This window comes from Cavia porcellus, unplaced genomic scaffold, assembly GCF_034190915.1.
Source record: "Cavia porcellus strain 051 isolate PalLab524CR breed Dunkin Hartley unplaced genomic scaffold, mCavPor4.1 scaffold_9, whole genome shotgun sequence".
Taxonomy (NCBI): domain Eukaryota; kingdom Metazoa; phylum Chordata; class Mammalia; order Rodentia; family Caviidae; genus Cavia; species Cavia porcellus.
This window is the reverse complement of record NW_026947492.1, coordinates 26005096-26028105: the sequence shown is the minus strand read 5'-3', so window position 1 is coordinate 26028105 and position 23010 is coordinate 26005096. Positions and strand designations below refer to the sequence as shown.

General features: G+C 40.8%; 1 protein-coding gene across 7 annotated transcripts in view; it reads right to left on the bottom strand.

Annotated features, from left to right (window-relative positions):
* Window positions 1–23010, bottom strand: part of Ntm (neurotrimin) — a 921649-nt gene that overhangs the window by 131931 nt on the left and 766708 nt on the right. The window lies entirely within an intron of this gene.

The window sequence follows — 23010 nt, the reverse complement described above, 5'->3', positions numbered from 1 at the left end:
ATGGCTGGAGAACAGATCCACGTGAAGCTCCTTCCCCTTTGGGAGGGGCAGAGACGCTGGCCTGTCCCTGCTAAGCTGCAAATCCACAGTGCGAACAGTGGACCCATTAATCCTCCTGGGAAATGCCACAGCACTGCAGCAGGGAGTGAGTGTGATTGGGGAAAGAAAGAAGTTTCCACATGACTCCTTGTTACACAAAGCTTGTCAAACACATCACCTAGAAAGTGCAAATGTCTTTATTAGATTCTTTTATCTCCCTCCGCCCTGAGATTGGAGGGACATAACCAGTTGCTTCTCAGGGACGATGTCATCATCAAGAAGCTAATTAAGGGAAGGAAGCTGGATCTCTCACACTTTGGAGAACAAAATGCATTAGCAATCCAAGTAAAATAATAATAATAATAAACTAAAAATTACAAGTGAACATTATATTGAAAAGGGCAAGATGGAAACTTGACAATAACTCTGCTTTCTCTCTCCCTCCTCCCAGCACATAAAAGTGGGCCATCAGGATGTCAGTGAACCTTGACACAGGGCCACCTGCTCCCTAGCATCCCTCATAAAGGGATTTATCTTGTGGTTTTAGAGGTGTTGAGGCCACCTGACCCCTTGCCAAAGGAAATGCAGTGGCTGACATTCCTTGTGAGCACCTATCCTTTCTACTGAGAGGTGCAAAGGAGATGTGTGAACAATATTAATTTACCTGCACCATCCAAAACACATCCAACTGCAGAACAGCATACACACAGAGATGTGCTTTGTGCCAAACAAAGACTCAGAAGCTCAGTTCCTTGATATCTCTAACTATGGATATCTCTAACTCCTCCGTTAGATGAAGTCTATAACTACTATGCTTTGCAATTACTAAAGATCTTTACAAACTGCATTTCCTCCTTATTGGATTCCTGCTGCTGTTGTTCTATGGCTTTTCATGTTTTGTTGCTCCTGGTTGTCCATGGAATAAAATTTAAAAGGCAAGCTTTTTTGAGGATCTCTATCTTTTGGCACTAATCCCACAGCCACCAGGGGCACAGCAGGCTCTCCTACCTTCCCGACTTCACGTCTGGGTTCACTGTGTGTCCTCACCTTTACTGACATTTGCTTCTCAGCTCAGTCTGAAATGTTCCTCATCCTCTGCTTGTGAGTAAACACCCTTCATTGTCCACGGGGCTCTCAGGAATGATGGGCTGAATGACTGATAATGAATGACTGAATAAATGAACTCAAAAGTTCAACTGTTTGTTGGTTCCCTCCATTCAGAGAATAAAGTTTGAAGTTTTTAGTTTAATGCATCCAACCATCTCACTTCCTATTTAACTTCCTTCATTTTTCCTTAATGGTTCTTTACCAGGTTGTACATAATTCTCCTGATCAGCACTGAGGGCCACCCAGAGGAGCACAGGACCTGTGCGTTCAGACTGTGGCACCAATTAGACTCAGACACCAGCTCCAGATCCACTATCTATGAGCCTTGAATATTTTTCCCATTTTTTATTGAGGCAAAATATTCATAGCATGAAATTTAACATCCTAACAATTTTAAGGGTATAGTTCAGGCATGTTAAGTATATGCATAAATCACATATTTTTGAAGCAGCATTCAGCTTCTCAGGATTTGCACCTGCAAAGTGTATGCAATAATACATAAAAGGATGATTACAGTGGGTGATTTAAATAGCTCCTGTAGTCCTTACCATAGAGTAAGGGATGTGGAACAGAAACACAGTCACAAACCTGTGCTAAGTATTTCTACAACAATCATCTCCACCATCCCTGTATTATCCAATTTAACGTGGGTATCTTGTGAAATATAAAGGTGGATTCCTATCCTGGTTACAAGCTAAGCCTTCACAGCATCTGATCTGTGTCTCCCCCTTTCTTTTTTGTGTTGACCATATCACACCCTCCTTTTGCTGTTACCCTACTGGCCACGCCTACTCAATGTCAAGTCTTCTGGTGCAGTGTTCTGCTTCCTGACCTTAAGTACTCTACTCTGACTGATACTTCCTTTTACCACACTTGTCCTTTCACTGAAGTCAAGGGTTCCTGGTCCCCAGCAGCATGTCTCTTCATTGACCCTTGTTTTGAGCTTCATTCCAAAACAAAAAACACTGCATTCCATACACTTTTGCTGCATGAACATGGACCTCACTTTTTCTTCTCTGTAGAAAAGATGATACAGTAATTACACTTTCCATAGAACTATCTTGGAGATTTAATTCTTGATGTGTATAGAGATCTTAAAACAATACTCAGCTCAAAACATGCGAGCAATAAATGATTGTGTCCCAGTGAGAATTCCAGACCCTCTTTTCCCTACCTCAAAATGCCCTCTGCATCCTTCATCAACCATCACTGACCTAATGGGTTGGAAACTATTGTCTTTGATTCTTTTTTTTTTCTTTCGTGTCCATACCCAGTCATTAAATCCTCTTGGCTTTACCTGGATTTACCTTAGGAAACACCCTCATTCTGACTACACATCACTTTCTTCTGCCTTGAAATCCTTGTCTTTGCTCTTCCTGCCCACGTCCATTCTACAGCTATCTGCTTCAGTGTCTTCCTGCTCTTCCTGTCTGCATGAATACTGCCCTCTCTGAGTCTCATCTTAAGTAATTAAAGAAAACAAAACTAGTGAACTGACAAAAACCATAAATCAGATCATACTGTCTTCAGCTTAAAATCCTCCAATGACATCTGACTGACCACTCATAAAACTCAAATGTCACACTTCCATGTCCAAGATACTACAGAGCTGGTTTCAGAGGCAGTCACAGAGTGAGTTGATTTTGGTTTACTTTGAACAGAATTCACTCAGAACTCCTCTGTTTCTGTCCCTTTAGGTGCCACACTGTTTCCAGATCTTTGCAGTTGATATTTTCTCTCCTAAAGTCAAGAACTGCTAGCTTCAAATGTTACTTGCTCAGCTCTTTCCTGCTTGTGAACCATAAAACAGCCCCTGTCCCTGCTTTAGTGGTCTGCATGCCACACAGCACTCCCTGGAGCTCTGTTTCACTTGGTGAGTGATTTTCATCTCTCTTCTCCTTAGAACACAACCTCCAGGAGGACCAACCTTATGCTCTCCAGTCTCTTTTACATTCCTGCCATATACAACGATGTCTAGCACACAATATATTTTGTTGAATACATGAACTCCTATGGGCAAAGGTTATAACTCCTTTTTCTGTTCTCTAAAGTTCTTTGTTCAAAGTATTCTGATGAAGTATATCATAATTGTAGTACCTGTTGGTATGTGCACCAATCACCCTGAGTAGAAAACAGCGTGAGAAGGCATAACCTATCATATGCTTCTCTTTTCTCTGTTCTTCACCTTGGTGCCCCAGCTAGAATGATGTTGTCCTTTACAAAAAGCAGGGGCACCACCCAGGACAGCTCATCTGTATGTCTAAGCTAAGTCATGTACATTATCTTCCTGTGACTGTGCAGTATTAACATATTTCTAGAAAGATTTTTGTGATAACTATAGACTCTGGAATGAATAAACTGTTGCATTCACACTGACCAAAAAGCTACACAAGTATTGGTGTGTGTGAGTGGTGGATGGTATGTGTATGTGTGAATTTGCGTGCAAGTGTGGGTGGGTGTGGGGTGTGTGTGCCTGGGTCTCCATACACACACCCATGTCGTGGGAACAGAAGGCAATGGAGACATACTTCATACTGAAGAGAGGACTACTTATCATAGGACTGTAGCAAATGGCAAGTTGCTTTAGAGAAGCCCAAGTTCAGGCTCTTCTAGGGCAGCAGGACATCGAAGGAAACATCAACGTATAGGCTGTTCTTCTTTTCTTGAGAAAGTTGTTATGTAACATTCAAAACCTAAACAAACTACCTGTGACTGAGCAATACATTAAAAATAGATCTGGGCTACTGAAGACAAATCAACAGCTTTCCTTTCCTCCCTGTGCTGGGCACCTTAGGGGAACCAGGACAGGTGTCTCCAAACAGAAGCATTGGTTAAAAAGCTGTCCTTTAAATTATATCTGGGAAATTTCTTTTCTGGCTGGCTGTACCTTTTGGTGATCTACCCAGAGGCTTAAATAGACACATAGCAAAATACATCTCAGTTCCACTAAGTTCACACTGTGGACTCGCGTGATTGTTCTTATCGGTGGCCACTCTTCCTTCCCATCACCCCCGCTGCCTTGCCCCTTCCCAAAGCTGTCAACATCAGAACTGAAAAATGTTTATGATTACTCCAGACACTGACACCAATCTGATTCCCTGCCATTGCTGTTCATCATCATGTAGGCTTCTTTCCGTCCTTATTAAAATCTAGTGCTCACTTCCATATACTCTGTAACTCCACAGACAGACTCATTTGTGTCTATTTCTAGAGTCAAAATGGCCAGGAAAGGAGTCAGCTCCCTCACTGTCAGTCAGAGATGCTGGGTCAAGTAGAGGCAGGCACGGGGGCATTTCTATGGGTCTAGATCAGATTAGCACAAGTTAATGCACTTGCCTTCATTTTTCATCAGGCTTGGGCCCCCTCTGAGACAATCAATATTTAATAAGCATGAGATACAGTTGAGTGTGTGTGCAGAGGTCTCCGCTGCACCCTCCTGGGGACCTGCTTGCCACAATGGTGTAAATGCAACATCTCATAATGCCTGGTGCTGCCTCCTCTGGTGATTCCTATTTTTATTAGCAGTCCAATCCACTTCTAAAATGTATAATGAAGATAATAAGCTAAACCCCAGAAGAGATCTGCCCAGTCCACAGGGGTGAGGAACTGGCACATGTTCACTAAGGCAGGCAGTGGAATTTTGCTTCCCCAAGACTCGGGCTGGAGAGGGTGCTCTGAAGTCTGCTAGCAGAAGGAACCATTTCGGAAAGTCCTTTCCAGCAGGTCTTCATTATGTTAAGGGAATGGGTCTGAGAGAAAAGAAACAGGCTTCTGCTGCCTTCTGCTCTTCTGTGGGCCTCCCTGTAACTCTAAGCAAATCACTTTCCCTTGAGTTTAACCCTTCTCACTTCTAAAAGCTGGACTTCTGGCTAGTTTGGGTGTCTCTAGCTCAGTGCTATTGACATTTGGGGCTGGATGACTCTTTGTTGTATGGAAGCTGACCTAAGCATGGCAGGATATTCTGCAGGACCCTTGATCTTTATCCACTAGGTGCCAGTAACATTTGCTCCTATTTCTTGTATGACACACACATCGATGGGACAACCAAGAGTGTGCAATATGCTTTGAAACATAACACTTTCCATAGCACCACGAGGCTAATGACTCCTTAAAAATGTGTCTAGCTTTCGTGATGCTGTGTCTCATCTTCTTTCATTGGAATCCTCTATATGGAGATGTTGGGGACCCAGTTGGCAACTACTTGAAATTAATCTTTAGTTGTCTAACCTGGGTTCACTCTCAAGGCCAAGATGTCATGATCCACATCTCATTCTCAGCTTTCCATGGGCCAGGGATATCACTGTGTGCATTGTCACATCCCTAATTCAGGCTTCCTGGTGTCAGCTCCAGAGGCAGATGTGGCAAGCACTTTCTGGCTCCTATGACTGCTCTCCCCCTTCCCACTCTCCCCATATCTGCTCTGCTCCATCTCTCTGCCCTTTTCTGCAGGTCACCAGCAATGCAGGGTAGCTCGCTGCTGAATGGCTCATTACACAGGGCAAATTCGTCAGAGAGGAGCCTCCGCTAAGCACTGTAATGAATCCTTCAATTGGGAGGAATGAATGCATTAATCTGGGACTATTAGAGCCTTTTATCAGGCTGCCTAAAATATGCTGCCTTGCAAAGCACACTGTGCAGGCGTTTCACCCTGAAGGGGTGCATGGGAGGGAAGAACAAAATTGGCCCTAAAACAGAACTGCTAAGGAAAATGTAAAGTGTGCGCACGAGGACCAATGGCTGTCCAAAGAAGCCAGCTATGATCTCCTGAAACTCACATTAAGATTTTTCATTGTAATTCTTCACAGAATTCAAGCCAAAAATAATGGAAACAGAAACCACAGCATCTGTGCACTTTCTGCTACAGTGAGGATGAAGACAGAGGAGCAAGACTCTCAGGAAGTCCTCACAGTTGCAGACTGGAAATGCATGGTGAGGACACAGAGGCCACACAGCAGGTCTGGTCCACTGCTGCTGTGGCTGTGGTGGAAGCAGATGGCTCTTAGACGGCACCTCCATGGACCCTGAGGTTTGGCTACAGATGATATTCTCTAGACACATAGATGAGGTCACATCCGTGTATCTGTTGCCACCACACACCTCTCTGTCCAAGTATCACAAGGCATTGTGTGGGAAGCCCCCAGCAACCCAAAGTGCAGCATCACAGGAGCCGTAGAGGCCTCTCCCTGGTGCTGCAACAGGCAACAAAAGGGTAAAACTGCAGGACGCCCAGCCCAGGACAGTTTTAGTTTGACATGTTAGAGCTTATTTGCTTTATTTATAAAATGCACATGATTAAAAATGTCTAGGCTTTCCATGTGTGTCTTTGTGAGAAACAAGGGAAGCAATGTCTGTGAAAGCATTTTCATTGGAGGAATGGCTGCAGTGTGATGACCTACAGGCCAGGAGGTTTCGGGACCAAAAGCAAAAAGCCTGTCCAATGCAGTAGCTACATGTGTGATGAGAGGGTGTCTTCATCTGCTGCAGTCTCTGCTGCTGCTACTGCACCCTGAATTTCAAGGTCTGCAGGTTCCGTGGGGAGCTGTCATACTGGTGGAGCTAAGAGGAGGCAGCTGCATTGGTGACCTGAGATGATCAGGTATCCCATGGGGAGGCTTGGGCTGTGGGAAGGGGACCAGTGAGTTCATTCCTGGGTGAACTGGACAGTGACTGATTCCTGTGACTTAGGCCACTCGATGTTCTCATGGGCTTCACCACTCTGAGCGAGATTTACAGTCCTCATGGGAAGAACACCAGAAGGAGGTGGAATCAAGTCAAACTCGGCCTCCTCCTAAGAGTCCAGGGACAAGAGCTGCACAGCGGTGACTCTGTGGTTCGGTTCCGGGCATCAGAAGCCCCTGCTGGTGTGTCTTTATTTCTGTCTTTAGTAAATTTAGAATCAAGATTTATTGATTTCAATCATCCTCTTAAGCATCTAAAAGAGACCACTTTAGATTTGACTTCATTCTTCCTCTAATCTCCCATTGCTAGGGTAGAAAAGAGATTAACAGGCAAGGGTGGCAGTTATTTTTGATTAGGATGAATCAGGTCCAGAGCAGCTGTCTGCTTTTAAATGCCTTGACCCATTATTTGCCTGAGCACAAAGCAAGGTCAATATTAGAAAATCCAAGCCCAAAAATAAAGTGAAAGTAATTGATGCCCACAAGCCCTGAGGCCTCCTTTTCACTCCGTCCTGGGCTCTCTCCCAGCTTTCATGAAAGCCGTGCTGCTGGAGGCTTAACTTCCAGCTTCCTCCATGCCAAGGATCTGGTGCCTATTTCAATACTTACAATCATCAGATCACTTTTAAATAGTGATATTAAAACTTCATTACTAAATGACCAGATTTTTTTCTTAAGGGTAGATAGTCTTAACATTATGAATATCAAAGACTGTAATTCCTAGAATTTGTTTTGGAATGGGTTACCATGAACTATTTATGCAGCTACTGGGTAAGGAAGAAAATAACTATTTGTGGTATAACAAAATCATAAGCAATAAGATAATTGTAAGACATTAAGATCTAATTCTGGGATTCAGCGCTCATTAGGCAACTGGAAGAAGTCTTTGTGTACATTATAAATGCAGGGATTATTTCAGAGAGATGTTGTGATGGAAGGAAACTCCCTCACTTGAGTAAAAATGCGAGAAGACAGGAAAATAATTCAGGGAATGAAAGTGTCATTTCTTGCAAAAATACATGCATGGATTCTAATATACATATGCATTCACACATGTTCATGTTCACACACACATGTCCATTTCCACACACACACATAAATGCATATATGTCTGAATATGTGGACACAGATATCTGCACACTCACTGAGGTACTCACTGATACACACACACAGAGTATGGGTGAGAGGGAGGACAAAGGGAAGCCACAGAGGGAGATAATGTAATGTGTAAGCATATAATGTCCTCTGACAGTGAGGACTTAATGTGTTTTTTTCAGTTTTTTTAAAAAAGACCATTTATTTCTATAGCACTGAACATTGTGATACTTTATTTAGAGGCAGTGGGAGAATAAAATATCAGATACCATCACAAGCCAGTCACTTTCTATATAACAATCACAGCAGAAGGATCTGCTGTGCTGAGACAAAGCACGGTAAGAACCTGAATCAATGGAAAACAGAAGAACAGCAGCAAAAGAGCAGAGCCAGCAGCAGAAGGCCCAGCCGGCCGTGCTCATGTGATCCTGCCTCTCAAATGACAAATGCAGGCCAGGACACTGTGGCCCAGGTTCAAAGCACCAAGAAGGGCCGGTTAACCTCACTGGAGATCAGGAATATTCCTGGACAGGAATATTCTTCTCTCCAGAACACTTTGTGATGCTTACTCTTTGTCAAATGCATAGGGCAGAGTTACAAAGAGCCCCAAATTGTTTTCAAAAACATACCCCTGAGATTTGAGAAAGTCACAACTCCCCTGGTCCCAAGATACGGGGCAGGAAGAGTCAAGGGTAACCATGGCTACAGTGGAGGGTTCATGGCTAGATGCATGTGGTCTTCTAGGTGTACAGTTCTTAGGAGGTGGGGTCCAGTGTAGGGTTATTAGTTAATTCAAAGCAGCAGCATCCTTGGAAGACATTGACACTGCCTCCTGGAGTGAATCAGTTCTCGCGAGAGCAGACATCACCATGCACACCCACCGCACTCCACATTGGGTGCCCCTCTCTCCTCTCCTCCCAGTTATGAGGAAGTCATGGATCCTCATCAAAAACCAGTGCCATACTGTCAGGGTCCTTTGACCACCTCAAGTATTTTATTATGGCAACAGAAAAGGGAGGAACACACCTAATCTTATCAAGAAAAGCTCTCAAAAAGGGAAGTTAAAATGTTTGAAACAGAGAATTCCTCTAATTTTTATTTTAGTTCCACTGCATTGGACATGTTTAGATCAAATTAACTTCTGCAGTAATTACCAAGGTGACATTCACCAAGAAGTTCATGATTAGAACTACTGGCACTGCAGGAGGCTTCCAGGATGCAGGTATCACATCCCACAGAGGTAATAGTTGCAATGCAGCCCTGAGGAAATTGACTACTGAGGTTTTTGTTTGTTTGTTTGTTTTTTATGGTTCACAGGAAAGTAAGTATAATCCTTCAGATCAGTGGGATGGGAATACAATGTCTTAACGGTTACACATTCACTTGTTTCTCAGATAAATAGTTACAATTTCAAAGTACCCACCAGATGATTTAATTCTCAATCAGAGCACAGTGACTTGGACAGGAGCAGTTCATACTGGCATTTTCTCAGCTCTCACCTCCTGAACTTAATTTTCCACGGACGTTTTCTGAGTAGTGCAGTATATTCTATAAGTGGAAATAGTGTGCATGCGACTTCAGACAGCTAATCTTTTTAAGTAATTCCACGTTGTGAGAATTATTTAGAGAAACCAGTTGGTTCCTTCTTTTCAGCCTCAAATAGAGTCCATAGTTTCATTCTGGAGTGCTATGTGTCTTCAGATAAAATAAAGATCATGGCAGCTAGCCTGATGCTTGCTGATGAGTTTGTGACTTTAGTCTTTGGTGCAGGCATTTAAAGTCTCTATTACTTCTTACGTCTAGAAAAAAATCTACTCAGTCTGGTGCTTTCAAGGAACATGAAACATTTTCAAAGGACACCTGCATTCTCCCAGGTAGTGATTTCTGTTTTAGAATATTTAGATAGGACATGCACAAGCTCTTTGGCTCTCTCTCCTAATGGTGATTGCAGATTTGGCTCTGGAGTCCCATAACTGTGATGTCTACTAATCTACTTGAAAGGAAATTCCTTCAGAAAAAAAGGCCTGTATCTTCCCGCTACTGTGCTAAAGTTCCCAGGAAGGTGGCTGGTGCCAAGTACAGACTGGAAATGATGAAAGCAGAGATACAGGAGTCAAGGCCCTCAAGGCCCTGCTGATGTCACTGCCAAACTGGACAGGGAGGCAGAACGAAAGGGTCAGGGACAAGCTGGCCTCTCTAGTTATTGACTTGATATAGCATCATCAAACATGTGCTCACAGTTACAGTAGCTGAAGAACCCTCCTGAGCACCTCCTGTGAGCCAGTGCCACGTCACAGATTTGGGAGTGGGCCAGGAGCAGAATTCAGTCCCAGAGTGTGCAGTAGGTACAGATGTCAGCAGTACAATGATTGCTGTGTAGTTTATGTGAAATGCATAATAAAGTGTGATGAGAACAAAGGGAGGAGGCCAGGGAAGAAAATGCAAAGAAATTTGAAATAAGTTTGGGTCTTGCAAGAAGTGTGGAAGTCTCCAGGTAGCCAAGAAGAGTGTTACAGGAATCAGAACCAGAGTGAGTGAAAACTAGAAATAAAATTTCAGAAATGTGTGATAGAAAAATTTGTATTCTGAGTCCTAGGCAATGAGAATCCATTAAAGGATTCTAAGCACACTGTTTTGAAAACATAAGGCTGGTAGCAGTATAAGCTACCATATTTAAGAGGTTACTAGTTAGAGGTAGGCAGCACCGCGACCACCATCACCCACCCTACTTCACCCACCACCAATACTCTGCAGTCATAGATCTACCTTACCTGCACTATATGCTTAGCTGTGAGCATACAAATATGTGGAATCTATTGGCTCAAGCTGTCTTTACAGCAACATTGCATGGCAAGTATTATTCTTAGCCTTCCATGTTCCAGGTCACACTGCCAGCGCGTGATATAAACATGAGCAAAACACAGGTGGACTGACCTGGAGCCCACAGCCTTAATCACTACATCACTGACTGGAAGTATAAGCTTTTCCCTTAGAAATCACGCAGAGCTAATCCAAGAAGAGAAGGAAAAGCGTGGAGCAAGTTAAGGGATGGTTGGCTAAGGGAATTGCAATGTCTTCAATAAACAACAAAGCAGAAGTGTAATAAGATGTGAAAGAGAAACTCAGAAAGGGCTCTGAAGCTGCTAGTTTTGTTGACTTGATGTACTGACATCATTTGCTGAGACAGAAAATACTGCTTGAAGAGAAGAAAGAAATTTATTCACGATATGGGATGGACTCATGTAATTCTTTTAAGTTACTCCCCAGAATTTTACCACCCTTCCTATATTTAAGAACCAGAGAGTGTGAGTCTGCTGTGAAGTCTGAAAAGATGAGACTGTCTGTTCTGAATTCTAATAACAGGACCATGGGCAGGATTCCTGTTTTCTGCCAGTTGGATGTTCTTACCATGGTATCTTTTGCTATAGCTAGTGATGTAAGAAGTCAAGGAGAGCAGGAATCTATTCCTGTTTGGAGAATGGGTATATACAAGTATTGAAAAGGGAAGACGCAGCATTCAGTGTCCGATATTATAATGGTGCCAATGACGAGCCATTCTTCAGCCCTGGTGGCTGCAGTTCTATAGCAAGACTCTTTCTGCATTGTGATTCTTTTCAGTGTATATTGACTTGCTCCACATTCTTTAATCAGTCCTTTGTCCATTCCACGAGTTCTACAATATATATTTAATCGATATCTTTTTCGTTAAGTCTAGCTGAATCAATCACTTTTGATTGAATCCAAGAACACAGGTACACAAGGCCATAACCACAGCTTCCAAATCACTCAGATGGTGTGTCCACACATGATATATGCAGGGTTCTCTGCAGGGCATAAAATGTTAAACTGTTCAGTGTACAAGTTGTAGTCATTTGAGAATTTAGAAAAACAGCTGAGGTATGCCAAGCCATCACTGCCCAGAGCAGTGTCTCATTGCTAACACCATGATGAGAGTGGTATCACCTACAAAAGACGTGAAGGGGGACTAGAAGATGGGGTTCTGGAAGATGTCAGAATTTATGAATTAGGTATAGAAATAAGGTGTATAAATAAAAGGAACTGAGCAGGATAAGGTAATAGTCCCGCGAGAATACTTTAATTAAAAGTTGGGAAAGAAAGGCTATCAAGAAAGAGTTATCCTTTCTTGGTACTAACTGCATGGTTTTCTAGCAACAGAAATACTATAGAATGGACAATAACATTTAAGGGTGCTCTGAGCACAATAGCCTGCTTTATTTTCTAACTTATTCTGAGATTGGGAAATTAAATGTAGCCTCAACTTACAGTGTGAAATGATTTACTTTATCCACACAATGATGAACAAAATCCATCACTTCTTTTTTCTGGAAGGTTTTTCCAATCAGAGGTCCAACTGACCAGGGGCTGATAGTAGCAAAAACAGTGGAACAGCAACACAGTGAGACAGCCGGATTCGATTTACATTTTAATCCTCTAGTGTAAGCTGAATGAAACTGGTAAGATGAACTATGAACTATGATGCCTGGAATTGTATATATATATAATACATTAGGGCCTGCACATTCTAGCACTCTACCTCTGAGGTACACCCTCGGTCCCTAATGCATCTCCTTTACAGTGTTACCCGACTCAGAGACTCAGGCCTTGTGTCTATGGAATATAAACATAGCTGCCTAGGACACAAAATACAGAAGCATCTGAAATTGAGAGCTTGTGCTTTTAAAAAATCTGTGTGTTTGTACTTTTTAAAAATCTGTGTCTGTTTGTGGGAAGTTGCTCAGTTGCAGAAAATTTCTATCCATTTGTCCTTTTCCTTTAAGAATTTAAACAGCACCCCTCCCCCCATTTTCCTTGTTCCTTTGAAGCTGTGTGCTTCACCTCTTGGCTAATCTCTGCCTTTAGTACTAATCCATCACTGTTCGGTTGCGTCTTTAAAAGTCATGTTGGACTTAACATGATTGTCAGTTTCTCTCTGCCTTTCAGAAGTCCTCACTAATCATCTTCAACATCTCTCAATTGGATTATTTTAGCCTTTTTAAGGATGTTCTTACTGTCTTTCATCTCTTCACAAATTATGTAATAATTTATTAGACTGTGAAGACTTGGTTCACAGCGAGCGTGAAGTCCCATATTGAGGAAGTCACCTCTCTCTCCAAAGCCAGTCAATCCAGAGAGTCTCCAAGGGCTCTTAACCTGGCACCCATGGGCTTTTAGAGTCAAGGAAGGTGTCAGATTTTACAGAATATATGTGAAAGTGTATGCAAAGTGGTAGCATGAATAGTAGTGTAACTTGATTTTAAAATGAATAAACTTGGGCACAGAGAGATTAAGAAGCATTCCAGGGCCCAGAAGCCTAATTATAAAGTGAGCAAGCCATCCACAGCATGCCCATGATAAAACACTTCCTGTGCTACCCTTTCAGCATGAGTAGGTTCTACAACTCTCCAGGCTCTGTACGGGCTCCCTGCCCCAGTGCCGAGTGCCCTGGGTTCTTGCTGTATGTATGGCAGTTTTGCCTGCTCTCCAAATCATCTTCCAAAATGACTTTGAGTGACCTCTTCAGCATTGTGAATCTCATCGGCTTGTAAGTGTTTAAAGTATTCATTTCCATCATTTTACTGGTGCATAAAGTCTCCCAAGGAGTGTACGGAGCAAAGTTCATTGGGACTGGCCCACTTATATTCCTCCAGTCTTCTTGTTAACCATGCAGCACCCAGGCACACACAGTCGCTCTTGTTTCTTTCATGCACATACACATACACATACACATACACATACACATACACATACACACTCAGAACCTTCTCCTGCATGTCTCTGTCTCTGTGGTTATTATCTGCTGTTATGGTTCAGCTCTGGGATGACTCCTAAGCAAGCCTCATGTGTTTGGAAGGAGACTGGATCTTGAGTGGGATTCAGTTATCAGTGGGTGGGCATAGACAGCCACCAGTTGGCACTGGGGGCTGTTTATAGGTGGCTCAGTGGGTGTGATCTGGAAGGGTGCATCTCCTTTCTCCATTCCTCCTGTCCATGTTCTGCTTTCATGCGAGAAGAAACTTCCTTCTACACTGACCCTTCCATCCTGCTGTTTCTGCATTTGAGCACACTGACCATGGAAAGAAATGGTGGCGCTATCAGCCTGACACTGTCTCCTGTAAGTCGTGGTGTTAGTTACTATGTCTCAGTGACAAGTGACCATGACACTTGTATCCTAGATTAAAATCTTCACCCTGTCCGTCTCACCAGAATTTTCTTCTGTGTGTTTATTCTGGTTCCTTGGATTGACAGACTTTCAATTTTTATGTAACTATTTTTTCAGCCTTTTAATTCTAGATTGAGTGGAGAAGCCCTCACTAACTTCACTCCTTATGTGAGTTCGGTCTTATCCTTTTTATAATCTCTAACATTTTATAGATATAAGGTTGGAGTATATTTTATCTAAGACCTCTGTTTATTATATGATACCTTAGTAAAGGGTTGGAACTTTCAGAAAATTATTCAACAAGAGATAATTTTCTTTTATCTCTGAATACCTAAATAGTGTCTGAAATATAACAGGTACTCAATAAATGAATGGAAAATAAATAAAATGGGAAATAAAAGCTGAACTCTATTACTTGATTAATCTAATTGTTTGAAATGGATAACTGAAACACCCAAGGTTTTCTTTGCTTTGAACCCATTAATTCAAGTGACAAATTCAGTGCTAAATTCTCATAACCTGCATTTTCATTTAATATCTGAAAAATGTCTTTGTTCTGAATAATAATATTTCCCCCCAGATGGCTTATGTCTATGCAATGAAATTATTATTCTTTTTAATTTTATTTGATAATTCCTCCATCATGATTTTTTATGGACAAATGATAAGCATTCCTTCTCCATGCCCAAATCTTAAGATAAGCAAATGATCCATAAAATATAACATACAGATCATCAATTATCAGCTCATATTAAACACTAAGATTCAATGGTAAAAAAAAGCTCTTTATCAAGTTACATATAATTAGATTTCACCCTTTTCCAATAAAGTTGAGAGATCTTACAAAGAAAATCCAAAATTAAGACAGTGAAGTAGACACAAAAAAAGAGGATCCAAGTGCAAAGACAGTATGTGACATGTGACCATAACAACACAGATTTTGATGCTAAGCTTTAAAGTAGTTTTGAACTTTAACATTTTTGAGTTTTTGGCAGAATGTTAAAATAGAAATTACAGTTATTCATATAAGTTTTGTTCAATGAGAAGAAGCATTATGAGTTTTCTAAATAACAAAAACCTGAAATATTAAAATTTATCAATTAAAATTTATCCATTCTCAATTAAAGTTTATGCTTCCTCCTTTAATTAAAAAAATGACCGTCTAAGGTTCTTCAACCATATTTATCTTGAAGACGTCAACAAGGACATGGTCCTGATGAGCCAAGTTTCTTTTGATATAAGGAGATAAGATGGGAGTATATTCTATCTAAGACCTTTGTTAGCTTTGTCTATTAATAGTATTGACGTCAATGTGAATATGAGGTGAGTATCTCAGCAAAGCCCCTCAATTATTCCACTAATAATAATCACCTAGTTCTTCTGTCATTTGTATGAAGAGGAATGAAGTTGCTTTGCAACATTTATAATCAACAAAAACTCCATAAGGAAGCAAACCATACCTTGGGTAAAGACTATGTCTCTATTTAAAAGGTTTTGACCAGTTGCCTGAAGATTTGGGAATTAACTAGGGATTTACTCAGTCAAGATAAGTATATTAGTCACAGCCACTGTGAAAGACAGAGAGCTGGATGCTCTCAGCATTCTACCTCATGCCCCATGGGGGCTTCATTGCTTTCAACAAGATTTTCATTAGCTTTAGGCATTTTGCTAGTCTGCTTGGTTCACTGCTCAGGTGTGGAATCACTGAACTCAATTATGGCTTCCTGCTTAGTGTTTTGAAGTATGGCATCACCAAGAAGCTGCTTGTTAGGAAAAATTCAAGTATCTTCTGAAATGTTCTGAATGTTATCCTATTTGTTGTGAAATAATAACTCTATTTTTAGCAACAAAAATGATAGCAATGAAAATGATATATTAGAAAGTCATCCATTCTTGTCCCCTGTTCCATTTTGTGGCAACATAAATACAAGGGATATATTAATATTTTGTGGTCTGTCAGCTGAAATTGTTAAAGCCATTAAATTGGATCATACTGTGGCCACTGGATTGAACTATTACTGCTGAGCTCTATGTGTATGTAATATTTACTTGTATAAGGCCAATCAAATCAGAATGAAAGGTAGTCTCTGTCCGTGGTGCTGAAAGCAAATAGTCTTCCCCCAGGATTTGGTGCTGAATAAGTTCAAAGGAACCTTTTATGTTGAATCATGCATGTATTGTAATGTCTCTAATAAATCAATTACTTTTTGACAGCAAAATGTCACAGTATTTAAAATTCTGATAACCACCTCCACTTTGCAGAACTGTAGACTGTCATAATCCACACAATCTAGCATTCCCCTAGAAAGCATCACAAGAAGGTTAAGTAACACAGAAACAATAAAAACTTCATGCAAGCACACTTGACTGGGCTACAGAATGGCTAACCTTCCTCCACTATCAGAATTCTAAAGATAGATACATATAATATACCACATGGCCAGCATAATTGTCCAGCTACCCCTAAAGTTCTATTCTGAAAACAATCCCTCAAACATTTATTTGTTAAATGCCAGCATATGCCCAATATCTTTTAGTACATGCATAACCCAGTTTTATACTCTTCAAATGACAAGATAAGACAATATCTTTTGCTTATTATGTTGCAAAAGGGAAAGAAAGTACCTTCAACTTAAAAGTGTTTAAACTCCTATAGAGATGAAAATTCCTTCTGAAACAGGTTTTTTTTTCACTTTTTTTCCCTTGAAGGTTGGCTCTATATCTGTAACTGACCAAAATACTCTAATTCATCTCTTTAAAACATCTACTTATTTCTTCTATTACTTATCCTGTGCAAAGAGTCCCACCTGAGGCACTTCACCAAACTACCTGTCCCTTGGATATGACGAACTAAGTTTATTTCTGTAGGACAGATGGATGGGAAAAAGTCACTTGCAAACCACTTAGACTATTTTTTGCATGCTGGAACATATAACTGGGGAAAAAACTGGAATAGTCTTTGATTAAACAAAGCTGTCAATGATTCATTTAATTCACCTTTCTTTAGTGTTAAGCATATGTTGGACCACACTAAACAGTGATGATCCGGAAATGCAACAAGTAAGGGAAAACTGGTTGCTGTGCTAAAGAAATACACTGAAGTTAACAGAAATATCCATGGTGTGAATAATTAAAATATATTGCAAAGAGTGCTACAGTCATAAAACAAATAGATATTTTGAAATCTCCATGCAGAAACCAGACACTTTCCTGAGATGGAATGATGTGGAATGGTGAGACATATACAGGGAGCATTTTAAAAATGTAATTGTGTTCAGTGTTAATGAGTGAAAACAAATTTTATTTTCATAGTGAGAAACAAGATGCATAGAGTAGCAGAATCTCAGCTAAATAATATCAGTTGTAATAAGACCAGGCTACTTTGTTTCGAGTCCCGACCTCTGGGAAAGTCAAGGAGTTTTCTTTCATCTGCCAGGCGACTGTATTTTGATAGATTCAAAACTTATAAAGCAGACTGAGTTTACCAAATCTGGGGTTCTTATGCCCGTGGATCTGGTTCAGGGTGTACAGCAGAAGGCAAGGTGTGAACACACATAGGTGGCAATGGTGGGGGTGGAGTGTGTGAGCTAAGACAGTGTCAAAGGCTGGAAACGGTGGTGGATTCACTCTAGGGTGGAGAGGAAATAACAGAATCAGTGTGACAGGGATGTACCTTACACTCACAGCCTCACTGAGAATCAGATGTATCATGAAAATTTAATTAAAAATCATACATGTTTACATTCTGCACTAAACCATTCTCTAGTACCAGAGCTGAGCACCTTTATTGCCCACTTCATTTGCAAAGCAGCAGCCTCCCACATCCCAAGCCTCAGTGCTGCTGAACCCCTTCCAGCATGCTGCAGGGAAATAGCGAAGGTCCTTGGTCCCCTGGTTCAGAACAGCCATGTCAGATAAACATGACGCCTTGTTACCCAGAAATATTCATCGAAGACAGAAGAGAATTTGATTATCATGAATTCTGCTCCATACTTCACTTCCTGCCTGACAATAACCTCCCTCTCCAGAGCAACAATAATCAGAACACAAACAGACGTGAAGCTTTTCAAAAAGTAATGAACTCTGAGGCATCGCAGCCAAGGCGATTGTGGTTTAAATGCATGACTCCAGCAACCCAGAGAGGCCATCAATTATACAGCCCAGCTATCGAGGAAGAAAAAATAATATTTCAGAGAGTCGTTGCCAGAAAGGGAAAGAAAATGAAGAAAATGTTATAGAAATCACACCATCCAGAGCATCCACTTCTAGCAGGATGACCGAGTAGAGATGAATAGCTGAGTCCTGCCAAAGGGAGCTGCCTCTCCACAGGGAAGAGAGCAGGGGGTGCAGGGACTCCCCATGTGGTCACCTCTCATCCAATTCACCGGAGCCCATGAGTGCGGGCTTCACTGGTCCTCTGTGCTACCTCTTGTGAGGGTAGAAAGACACGTTTTTAATTTGTCAAACTGTATGAAAACACTTTTGAGTTCCCAGAACCATCCATGCCTCACTATGGGGTTACCATCACCCATCTGCAAAACCAGTTTCTATTTATGGCTTAATTTTTGTTTCTTCAGTGTTTTGAAGTATAGAAAGGGACACTCATGTGTATTTTGCAGGTGACCAATCTGAAGTCCAGAGAAGAGAGTGACTTATCTGAAGTTGTTCCACTTCTAAGAGCCCAGTTGGTGGCCTGCATTGCAGAAACCATGGATAAATATTTCTCTATGCATGCAAATATCTCCAACATTAATTCATTAAGTATCCGTAACTCATAAACTTGGTCTTCCACAGCCAGTACAGGGCTCTTCACACTTCTCTGGTAGGACAATTACATAATCTCTATTTTGGTGTTTATTTACACTTCCCCACATCAGAGAGACAATATGATATTTACACAGATGTTTCTGACTTATTTTATTTAGAAGTGTGATTTCAATATATATCCATTTACCTAGAAATGACTCAAGTTTATTTTCTTTATGGCTGTGTAGGACCAAACAGATTCCTCAGATACAGTCTAAACCCCAGGATAGTGTGATACAATTTCTACCTAACCAATGCTGAATACTTGTTTTGTCTTTTTTCACATTTTTTAGGTGAAGGGAGGGGCATAGTATAGAGAGTCTAAGCCTAATAAAAAGGTTAATTCTGCTAATGTCTGTGATTTGGTGAAAAGTAAGTGCTCTATTTTAAATTTTTGCTATTGATCTGTTAATTTTTAATTAAATTTATTGGTACAATTTAGGTATGCAGAATCATCACATTCGTCATAGGGAAATTGTGCCTGTATGTTATGTATCTTGATTTCTCTTTTTTTCCCAATTCTCCTCCCCTTCTTTCAACCCTCCTTTCCTTCCCTCCTTATTTACACAGCTTTGTTTCCATTTTATCTTTCTTTTCTCTTTTTTGTTTTCCCATCTCCCTTCTTCCATCATTCCTCTTTCCTTTACAACAATTTCTTCCTATCTCACAATATCAATTGCAAATTATCTATTTTGGTGTTTATTTACACTTTCCCACATCAGAGACACAATATGATATTTACACAGATGTTTCGGACTTATTTTATTAGAAGTATCATTTCAAGATAAATCCATTTACCTAGAAATGACTCAAGTTTATTTTCTTTATGGCTCTATAGCACTCCGTTGTATGAAATATCCTCTCCTCTTCTTTATCCATTCATCAGGTGATGGGCATTTGGGCTGTTTCCAAGATGTAGCTGTTACAAAGTATGCTGCTATCAACATGGAAATGCATATATCTCTGTGGTATGATGCTTTTCATTCCTTCAGGAAGATACTAAGGGAAATAGATGGGTCACATGGGAACCTCTAAGTGCTAGTCTTTTGAGGAACCTCTGTGCTGATTTCCATAGTGGTTACACCAATCTACTCTCCCACCAAGAGTGGAAAAGTGTTCTTTTCCCCCACAACTCCACCAGCTTTTGTTACTGCCTTATCCCTTGATACTAGACATTCTTTCTGGAGTGAGATGGAATCTCAGTGTTGTTTTAATTTGTATCTCTCAAGTGACCACTGATGTCAAACATTTTAAAAATATATTTATTTTCTATCTGTACTTCGTCTTCTGAGAAGTATGTATTCATCTCAGATGCCCATTTTGGGACTGGGACTTTCAATTTGGTGTATGACTTTTTTTCAATTCTTTATATGTTCTAGATATTAATCCGTTGAGGCACAGCTGGTTAAAAATTTTCCCACTTTGTGGGTTGTTTTTTCACTCTGTTAAGATTTCTTTTGCTGTGCAGAGCTTTTTAATAGGATGGCATTCCAGTTGTAGATTCTTTGTAGTATTTTTGTGTGATTTGTGTGTTGTTTATGATGTCTCTGCCTTCACATATCTTCAAGAGTTCTATTTGTACTCTCATCTAGCAGATTTAGTATTTCTGCATAGTTAGTTCTTTGATCTACTTTGATTTTAGTTTAATTCATGGTGATAAATACAGGTCTATCTTGTCTTTGCTTCACGGAGGTTTCTAAAGAGAAAGTTAATAGAAAGAGTAGTAACTCAATAGCCAGGGGGCCCACCCAACTTCCCAAGTTAGTTTCAGCCTCCACTTTCAGGTATAGGTCACCCTGAATGAACCTCACTTTCTTCTCTTAGAGAATGACATCTCTATTACTTTATCCACTTTCTTTACAAACTGGTTGTGATAATGGACATGGACAGCATTTTGCAAAGCTGCATGCATACAAATATGACAAGTGGAATCAGTAGGAAACTGTCCACAAGAGGTTCCAGGGCCGTCGTGGTGAACCTATGGCACATATACAGGAGTGAGCATGCAGATCTCTCTCTCTCTCTCTCTCTCTCTCTCTCTCTCTCTCTCTGTTGCCCCAACATCACCCCAGCAGGTGAGAATTCGGGATTAGTTGAAGTATTAGCACTTTGTGATAATGAGTAGGCACTAGGTCTCTAAAGATTTGCCATCATTGCTGTAGGATCTCTTAGCAGAGAGGAAGAAAGGCCTAGTGTATACACTATATAACTGCTTTACTGAGTAAAACAATAGGGGCAGGAATCCTCGTGCTTAATCTTATTGGCATGCAGTTTTTTAAAAAACAAAAACCAAAAAAAAACCCCAATAAATGGAGATGGTCAAAAGCATGGCATATGGCATAGTGAAAACAAAGATAGAGAGATCCACTTCTATCCACACAGAGACGATCACATATAACTCAGCCTTTCTGGGTTTGATTTCCCAGTCACATGAAAGGAATGATAAGGAGATTTAAGTCATGAGCTTCCTTTGAAGTTTAAATTGGAAATGCATGCAGAGAACATAACCCACACATGGAAAATATGTGGAACAACTGTAATAATCATTTGTAGTATTGAATGACATCTTATTTTTTGCAGATGTGCTATATAAAGAAATAGGGGCCCATATTCTATTTTCCTCTTCCCAGGAAGTATGCCACCAGGCACTAACTGACTTTGTGGGGTGCTGTGAGGTTTAACTAATGAATCGTGGTGAAGAACCTGCACCACGTTTAGACACTGAGAGTCGGAAGATGACAAGTGAGTTGCATGATTTTTTATCCCAGCCCTTTGGTGTTACAATTGATCTTGCCTGGTTTCCTCCTCCATTGATCTGTTCAGAATACTTTTGACACAAATACAATTTTCTGTGGCCAGCAGTCAAATTCACCAATCACACAAGGCAAAAGCAATCAAAACAAAGTGCAGAAGTTGTGCTATTTCCAGCAGAAATGATCAGTTCTTGAGTTTTGGACAGCATCAAATGGAAAAATCAAAATAACTTGAGACATAAATAGCCTGAAGACCCTGGTCCTCAACCCATTAGGAATATTCCTTTGTGACCTGGTGTCCTCCTCTGTGTACAAATGGGAAATTATATGTCTTGCAAGGCTATGAGTAGGGAGAAATTCAAAGGTGGCATGAAACATGGTTGGTCTTTCCAATAGCTGCTCCTGTTTTTAATTATTGACATTTCACTAGATTTTGGTAATCTTCTTCCACAGGCCAAAGCATTTCAAGGTAGGATTATTTCTAGCCACATATTCTCCAAGTCCCATCTTTTGAAGTGAAGCTGGGAGGTAGTTCCTAATCATGTCTTAGCAAAGGCGCAATCTTGGGGGTAGATGTATCTAGAAAAAGTCAAAGGAAGATGAGGATAATGAGGGAAAGGCAGAGAAACTTTAACCAGATCACATTGGTTCTGATCTTGTGGATGTTACAAAGTATCTCTATGTGGGATCTGTCAATTTCTAATATCCAACAAGTGGCTTTACCAGCTTATGAGTTAGTAGAAGCTTCACTAGACCTCAATAGTATAGTAAATCACATGATGTCTACACTTGGCCCAGCAATATTTGAGTGGACCAAATGGTGGACCAATGGTGGTCACCTAATTCAACTGAAGATAGCATATAACTTGCTCTCTCACTAATTTGTACTTGAGGCACCAAAGCCAAGTCAGATGGCTCCAACCTGTCTGTGAGCACAAAGGCAGTACAGGTCACATAACAGAGCATGTTTATGGGAAGCAAAGAAATTAAAGCAAGAGATTCGGCAGATGCCATAGGGAGCAAACACATTAGCACTTCTTGCTGCATTTTTCTTACATAAAAGAAATAGCAGCAGGTGATCACTTCAACAAACACAAGAAATGGGGAGGAACAACTGAAGGCAGCTTCTTCTTACAGGAATTGGCTGATTTCTCCGTATTTGTTCTCAGAAAAGTGGGCCCACTGTCCTAATGAACCTTCTTGCACTATTTGAGGGAGTCTCTGCAATCCAAGTAGGTATTTATCTGTTATTACGGTTGGTAGAGAGGTTGTGAGGGATCAGAGGGAAGATAGAGGTATTGGATGTACAATGCAATGCACTGAGAGTTTGCATCTTGTCAAAATGTCCAGG